This window comes from Sinocyclocheilus anshuiensis, unplaced genomic scaffold (assembly GCF_001515605.1).
Source record: "Sinocyclocheilus anshuiensis isolate Anshui unplaced genomic scaffold, SAMN03320099.WGS_v1.1 scaffold191, whole genome shotgun sequence".
Classification (NCBI taxonomy): domain Eukaryota; kingdom Metazoa; phylum Chordata; class Actinopteri; order Cypriniformes; family Cyprinidae; genus Sinocyclocheilus; species Sinocyclocheilus anshuiensis.
In genome coordinates, this window is record NW_015549570.1 from 394563 (window position 1) to 402474 (window position 7912).

Here is a 7912-nt window from a genome sequence, read left to right on the forward strand (position 1 = left end):
GCTAGTTCCTAGAACTATGCAGTGCAAAATGGTGACTGAACATAAGGGAACTGAATGGTGGCTCATAATACACTCAGGTAGAGAATAACAGGGAGGGCTGTGAGAGATCTCTAAATATCACAATCTCTCATTTATGGTCATATCGTTAATAGACAGACATATTTTACAGTATTTTATTTTTCTCTTTCCTCACAGAGCCACAAAAAATCTCTGAGACAGAGACGGCAGAGAAACACACAGAAAAAGAAGGTGAAGTCTTATCAGTCGTATTCAAAACTTTTTTCTTTTTACAATTTTCACTGTATAACACTTCCATGCAATAGTGTTGTTCATAACGCTGGACAGATCAGAGTTGGGAGTGTTATTGAGGAACAGAGATTAAATGTGAGGAGTGATGTACTGTATCACCAGATCTAACCAGACAGTACCACTGACCTCCTCACAGTCAAAAACTTCAGACAACCACCATATGTGGCCAGCAATGACCACGCCATTATACCTTATATACACAGAAACAGTGCATTCCCTCATCCACTGAAGCAATGTTAAATCAGTGGCATTGAATCAACATCACTTTTGCACCAACAATTAATGTTGAAAAAAATGTGGAATTTCAGCAAAAAATCAATGGTAATGGCATTAAATCAATGTCACAATGTGATGTTGGTTCAACATCATGCTTGCACTCTCAGAAAAAAGAAACACAACAATTACAACTGACTTAAAGCCACACAGCCTGAAATCAACTGCAAATAAAAGACATTAAATCTCTCAAGATCTCAGCAGAGGAGGATTAAACAACTCCACAAACAGCATCACCAGCTTCATGCATTACTAACCAGACTGACTTTCTTTCTGTCAGACATCTAGAGAAGCTCTTATTGAGAATTAACAGAGGTTTAGATGATGATGATGATTTATTGTTTGGTTTGAAGTTACCATTATCGAGGTCAGTGTTTGCCTTAGTTGGGCTTTTGACCCTTGACTATATTACCAAAGTCCCTTTAAGACAAATCCTTTCATTCGGTGGCCCTCTTTGAAATGTCTCTTCTGCAGCTATTTCAGTCATGCAAGTCTATGTCTTTCAGTCATCCTATCTCTTTGAATGGGGAAATATTGAATTATCCAAAGCTGTTCACCATGCTTATAATTAAATTTGAAATCAACAATGAAATACGACAACAAATGTCTTATAAAATGTGTTTCTTATTCTCAAATAGCATTAAAAAAAGCTTATTTTTCAGGCTAGTTATTGTGCAGCATGGTCCTAAAGTCCCCATGAAATCAAAATTAATGTTTTTTGGGTGTTAGTGTCAATATGTTAGTCTTAAGGTTATCTATAAGGCAGTGTGCTCCAAAACAGTGACAAAATTCGCATTTAGAAGATATAAGCATTCTAAGCTTTTAGTTCTTCACTTCCGCCAAAACGGCTCAACGATTTTTTTGACGTCACATCGTACTTCATCTTCTCATCAAATCTTCTGACCAATCAAACGCTCTCTAGAAGCCGAAGCGACTGCCCCCTGCACTATAAATAGACGCTGAAGCTGTGGCTGAGATCGGTCACTTGTTCACAGTGTAGTATTCCCTGTACAGTTAATGGCACGTAGTGCACAATGTAGGCAATAGGAAACGATTCAGATAGTGTAAATATGCTTTTGATTGGTGCAAATGAGGTCTGGTTTCACGTTGTGTCACACGAACTGCGGCAGCACGCACAGTCTGATCCGGACTTTGGCTCCGGTCCAGAGATGCGATCGCACGGAGCAGATCATATACGTGAGTCGGCATATATTAAACACTTTTACAACTACACAGACTCAGCATGATTATGACCACTATTTTGTTCTACTAAGAGTTTCATATTGAATCTAGGGCTAATCTATTAGACTGGCTGTCAAATGCGACTTTACCGAGCTCAAAGGCTCTGGCCCGAGCAGATATAAACAAAACACTATTGGCTATTTTTAAAAGGGGGCAGGGCTGCTCGATATGTCCCACCCTGTCTTCCTGTTTCAGTTCAAATTACGTCACCACATAGAATAACGCTGCGTGTTTCAAGGCACTTCATGGGACCCTTAAGAGCGTCTCAGGATGCTGACTGTTTCTAAAGGAACTGGAGCTTGTAACTATGGAAGCATATGGGTAGCATAATTCATTTTGAAATGTAATATGCAAAATGGCAATGCAATACTGTATATAAAATGGCAATGTTTTTCTGTATTTAAATGTACATTTCCCCATATGTGTTTAGTGCAAATGTTTAGTGCAAAATTAAAATTCAATTATATAATTTACATTTGCCATTTCCTACACTAGTTTTAATATGCACATTAAAAACATATTTTAACACTTTATAATTTGCTAAATTAAAATGAAAATGTATTACCCAAATTGATTAGATATGTTTAGCATGTCCAAGCAAAAACTGTAGCAAAATTAACATTTAAATGCTGTTTTTCCTAAATGCATTTAGACTTACAGGCCGGACACTTGGGATTAAATTTTCATCATAAAACCGCATGATAATTGTAGCAAAATGCAGTGAGAATTTCAGAATGCATTCTGAGGCAAAGATGCAGCAAAAGGGTAGCAAAATGGTGATTTAAATGTCTTTTATTTTTCTTAAATGCATTGAGACTTACACTTAAGACGTTTAAATTGCATTTTCATCAAATACCCCGCGATAATGTAGTTTAAGTCAATGTGGATTTGAAAATGCATTCCGAGGTGATCACGCCCCCGACCTGTCAATCAACAGGACGCACGACAGGTCAATATTCACCATTAACCAAACGCTTTTCACCTGCTTCAAGATCTCTCAGTGTTTACATTCCGATGCACATAAGCAAATAGACAGTGCAATTCGACACTTATTTGTCACTATACATTATATTTTATTCTTCACTTTTAAACCATAATGGATCACATGTCCCGAGGCACCATATGCGTTGTGCCTGCCTCAACATCTCACTGTTCGCACACTGAGTGATGCACGCAAGCAAATAGTGCAATTCTGCACTTATTTACCTTTTTGCCACCGTACACCGTGTCTACACCGGACGCGACAGTTGTCGTATCGCATCACGCTGCATCCAGTGTAGACAGCATCAACGATTATAATGTGTTCAATAGCCTACTATCTTTTGTTGCGTTCGGTGTGGACACGGTGTTGCCTTATATTTCCCCTCTTCTAACCCATAATAGAGCGCATGTCCTGTGGCACCTAAGTATTGTGCACACCTCAAAATCTCTTAGTTTACTCTCCGATTGATGTATGTGACCATACAGAAAAAGCTGCTGCTACTACTCTACCTGCCCCAGCTGACACTTCAACAGTCAGATCTAGGTGCATCTGTCACAGAACATGCCACAGCCAAGGTGAGATAATTGAGATTAAAAATCACGGGCATCAGTCGAGAGTGAGAGATCTTGTGTCAGGCATTTAGGTGCCATGGAACAAGCGCTATTTTACGGATTAAAAGAGAGGAATAAAATACAAGGTCTGTTTGCGTATGTGCATCGGAGTGTAAACAGTGAGAGATCTTGAAGCAGGTGAAAAGCGTTTGGTTAATGGTGAATATTGACCTGTCGTGCGTCCTGTTGATTGACAGGTCGGGGGCGTGATCACCTCGGAATGCATTTTCAAATCCACATTGACTTAAACTACATTATCGCGGGGTATTTGATGAAAATGCAATTTAAACGTCTTAAATGTAAGTCTCAATGCATTTAAGAAAAATAAAAGACATTTAAATCACCATTTTGCTACCCTTTTGCTGCATCTGTGCCTCAGAATGCATTCTGAAATTCTCACTGCATTTTGCTACAATTATCATGCGGTTTTATGATGAAAATTAAATCCCAAGTGTCCGGCCTGTAAGTCTAAATGCATTTAGGAAAAACAGCATTTAAATGATAATTTTGCTACAGTTTTTGTTTGGACATGCTAAACATATCTAATCAATTTGGGTAATACATTTTCCTTTTAGTTTTGCAACTTATAAAGCATTAAAATATGTTTTTAATGTGCATATTAAAACTAGTGTAGGAAATGGCAAATGTAAATTATATAATTGAATTTTCTTTTTAATTTTGCTCTAAACATTGCACATATGTATGGGAAAATGTAAATTTAAATACAGAAAAACATTGCCATTTTACATATTGCATTGCCATTTTGCATATTACATTTCAAAATGAATTATGCTACCCATATGCTTCCATATGTAAAGACAGCTGCAGGGATGCAATGACTTTACCTATTAGCAACCGGCTCTTTTATTTAGAAGCGGGACTATTCCACCATATTGTGCGTTGCACTTTCTCCCATTCAAGTATTATATGTGCACCATCTTTGCACATTTAAAATATTTGGTGTTACTTTCAAAAGCAGTTTAATTACAATATGTTGAATGAATTCTGAAGAGAATATGATAAAGTAACAGCTTTGTCATGTTTCTTTAAAAAATAAATCTGTTCTTGATTTTTCCCTATGTTTTATTAACTTAATCATCTTTTATAACAGGAGATTTTATTCTGAAAAAATGATTGGAAACTCACAAATCCAAAATGCAGAAGAAAGCAGAACGTATTTTTGAGGGCAAAGAAGAAGCACATCTCAAGGCTGTTTACACAGAGCTGTTCATCACAGAGGGAGATATGAAGGAGGTTCATCAGGAACATGAGATTCTGAAGATTGATGATGCTTTCACCAAGAACAAGCAAACACAGGACAAACCAATCAAATGCAATGATATATTTATATTATTAAGGGAAAACAATGAGACGAAGATTGTTCTGACCAAGGGAGTTGCTGGTGTTGGAAAAACTGTCTCTGTGCACAAGTTCATCCTGGACTGGGCAGCAGGAGACACCAATCAGGATATACACTGTGTGTTCCTGCTTCCTTTCAGAGAGATTAACTTAATGACCAACAAAGATTTCAGTCTCCACGAGCTTCTGCTAGAATTCTATCCTGAACTGGAGGGCCTGGAGAAAACAAAGTTATATAAGGAATGCAAACTAGTGTTTATATTTGATGGACTTGATGAGAGTCGTCTGGCTTTGAATTTTAAAACTAGAACATCACCAAGAGCCATTGTTGAGGAAAGATCATCTGTAGATGTGCTGTTCACAGGTTTAGTCAAAGGGAAGCTGCTTCCATCAGCTCTGGTCTGGGTGACCTCACGACCAGCAGCAGCCAATCAGATCCCTCCTCAGTATGTAGGTTTGTTCACTGAGGTGCGAGGATTCACTGACCAACAGAAGGAGGAGTACTTCAGAAAGAGAATCACAGATGAGACTCAAGCCTCCAGAATCATCTCACACATTAAGACGTCTCGTAGTCTCTACATCATGTGCCACATTCCTGTGTTCTGCTGGATCACGGCCAAAGTACTTCTGGATATTCTCAATGAAACCAATGCAGAGAACATCAGCACAACACTCACGGAAATGTACATCCACTTCCTGCTGATACAGATGGACATGAAGAACCAGAAATATGATGACCAAGAAGAAAGAGAATCAACAAAGAACTTAGATTCAAACAGTCCAATGATTTTGAAGTTAGCCAAGCTAGCGTTTGAACAGCTGAAGCAGGAAAACATTGTGTTCTATGAGAAAGATCTGAAAGCATGTGGTATTGATGTGAGTAAAGACACTGAGTTCACAGGAATGATCGCTGAGATCTTTAAGAAGGAAAAGGGACTTCATGAGAAGAAGGTCTTCTGCTTTGTTCTTCTGAGTGTTTAAGAGTTCCTCACTGCAGTGCATGTGTTCATCTGTTACCTGAACAAGAACATGTGAGAGCTTCAGTTTTTCTTTGATAAGACAGAAGAAAATGTCACATTGCAGGAGCTACTGCAGAAGGCTGTTGATAAAGCCATGAAGAGTAAGAGAGGACATCTGGACCTGTTCCTGCGGTTTCTGATGGGCATTACACTGGAATCCAGTCAAAACCTGCTCCAAGGCCTGATCACACACACTGAAGACACCACAGAGAGCATCAGACAAACAACTGAACACATTAAACAAGTGCAAGACAGGTACTCTATCTCAGATGAAGCTACAGTCAACCTATTCTACTGCTTGCTTGAGCTCAAGGATCATTCATTATATGAGGAAATCCAGAGACACCTCAGTTCAGATGCACACCCAGGAAGAAAACTCTCATCTTCAATGTGCTCAGTGGTGACCACAGTACTGCTGATGTCAGAGAAGGTGCTGGATGAGTTCAACCCAAAGAGATTCACATTACAACAAAACTACAAGAGACTCATTCCAGCTGTGAGATGCTGCAGAAAAGCCCTGTGAGTAATTTCACTGACTGCTGTTTGATCAAATGTTTTATTCTACATCACTAAACAATTAAATGTCAAAATACTATGTAAAATATCTTGTTGTCCTGATTATAAAGGGCAAAATAAGTTTTTGCAGAAACACTGAACATCAGAAAATAATCAGAATAAACCTTCTGTTTTGGCAGATTTGATGGCTGTGGTCTTGATGAGACATGCTGTGAAACTGTATCTTTAGCTCTCCAATCATCAGACGCTCATCTGACAGAGCTGGACCTGGGTAGCAATCACCTGCAGGATTCAGGAGTGAAGCTGCTGTATGATGGACTGAAGAGTTCACACTGTCAGCTGAACACACTGAGGTTTGACATTCACTGAATCACTGTGTTACAATGTGTGGATGAATTGGCGTTTCATAACTATAGCTAGCAGATTTTCCTGTTCATATTGTAGAATGAATGTATCAGTGATGTTTCTCCAAGGACACAAGGCAGGCAATATCTACTCAAAAACCTGATGAGAAAACAATCAGGGTTTCCAAGCATCCTGGAACATTTGGAATTTTGTAATGCAGTTTTATGAGAAATGAAATAACACCTTAATTTCCTTAAGTGATTCTTTTGAACAGTTTGTTTTATTTTACAATTTCATATCAATTTAAAACATTTTCCCTTTCTTTATGCATTTGTTATAGTGGCTCTATTTTCGCTTCATCAATCAAATCCTCTGCACACATTTATATTACTTTCTTATATTATATTACTTGCCTCATTTCAGTAGGACAGATTCAGTGTGTTGATAATGTGAACCGCTGTGACCAGATCACTGAGTCAGTGAGTTGAACTGGATTGTCCTTATTTAGGACAAACATGCAGTCCAGATTATAAAACTGATAAACACATTAATATGGCTGTTTGTTTTGTGCTCTTCACAGGCTGTATGGCTGTAATCTGACTGCTCAGTCTTGTGAGAGTTTATCATCAGCTCTACAATCCTCAAACTCTGTCCTGAGAGACCTGGACCTGAGTAACAATGACCTGCAGGACTCTGGAGTGAAGCTGCTTTCTGATAGACTGAAGAGTCCAAACTGTCAGCTGGAGATACTGAGGTTTGATTTCAAACACTTTCATTGATTTTTACCCCCATTAAATTAATCATTAAAAATCTCATTGCTAAGATTTATTCTGTGTGCAATGACTGTTTTTCTCGTTCAGGTTTTCCATATGTAATCTCACTGCTCAGTCTTGTGAGAGTTTATCATCAGTTTTACAATACTCAAACTCTGTCCTGAGAGAGCTGGACCTGAGTAACAATGACCTGCAGGATTCAGGAGTGAAGCTGCTTTCTGATGGACTGAAGAGAAACTGTCAGCTGGAGATACTGAGGTAAATTGTTCTCCATAAAATGATTAACAACATGCTACAACATTTAGTTTGAGAGAGAAGCATGACACCGTATTCATTACCACACGAGAAAATCACATCTCAGAGTGACTCAGTTTACAGTAAATGCTGCTTCACACAAACTCCATTTCATGCGAGCGCTGTGAGTTTGGGTCAACATGGATAAACATGGATTTGAAAATGCAAAATGTTCCAAACATCTTCCCA

At 38.5% G+C, this 7912-nt stretch overlaps 1 pseudogene; it reads left to right on the forward strand.

Moving 5' to 3' along the window:
* Positions 1 to 215: 215 nt before the first annotated feature.
* LOC107657342 (NACHT, LRR and PYD domains-containing protein 12-like) lies at positions 216 to 7691 on the forward strand (annotated as a pseudogene).
* The last annotated feature ends 221 nt before the right edge of the window (positions 7692 to 7912 follow it).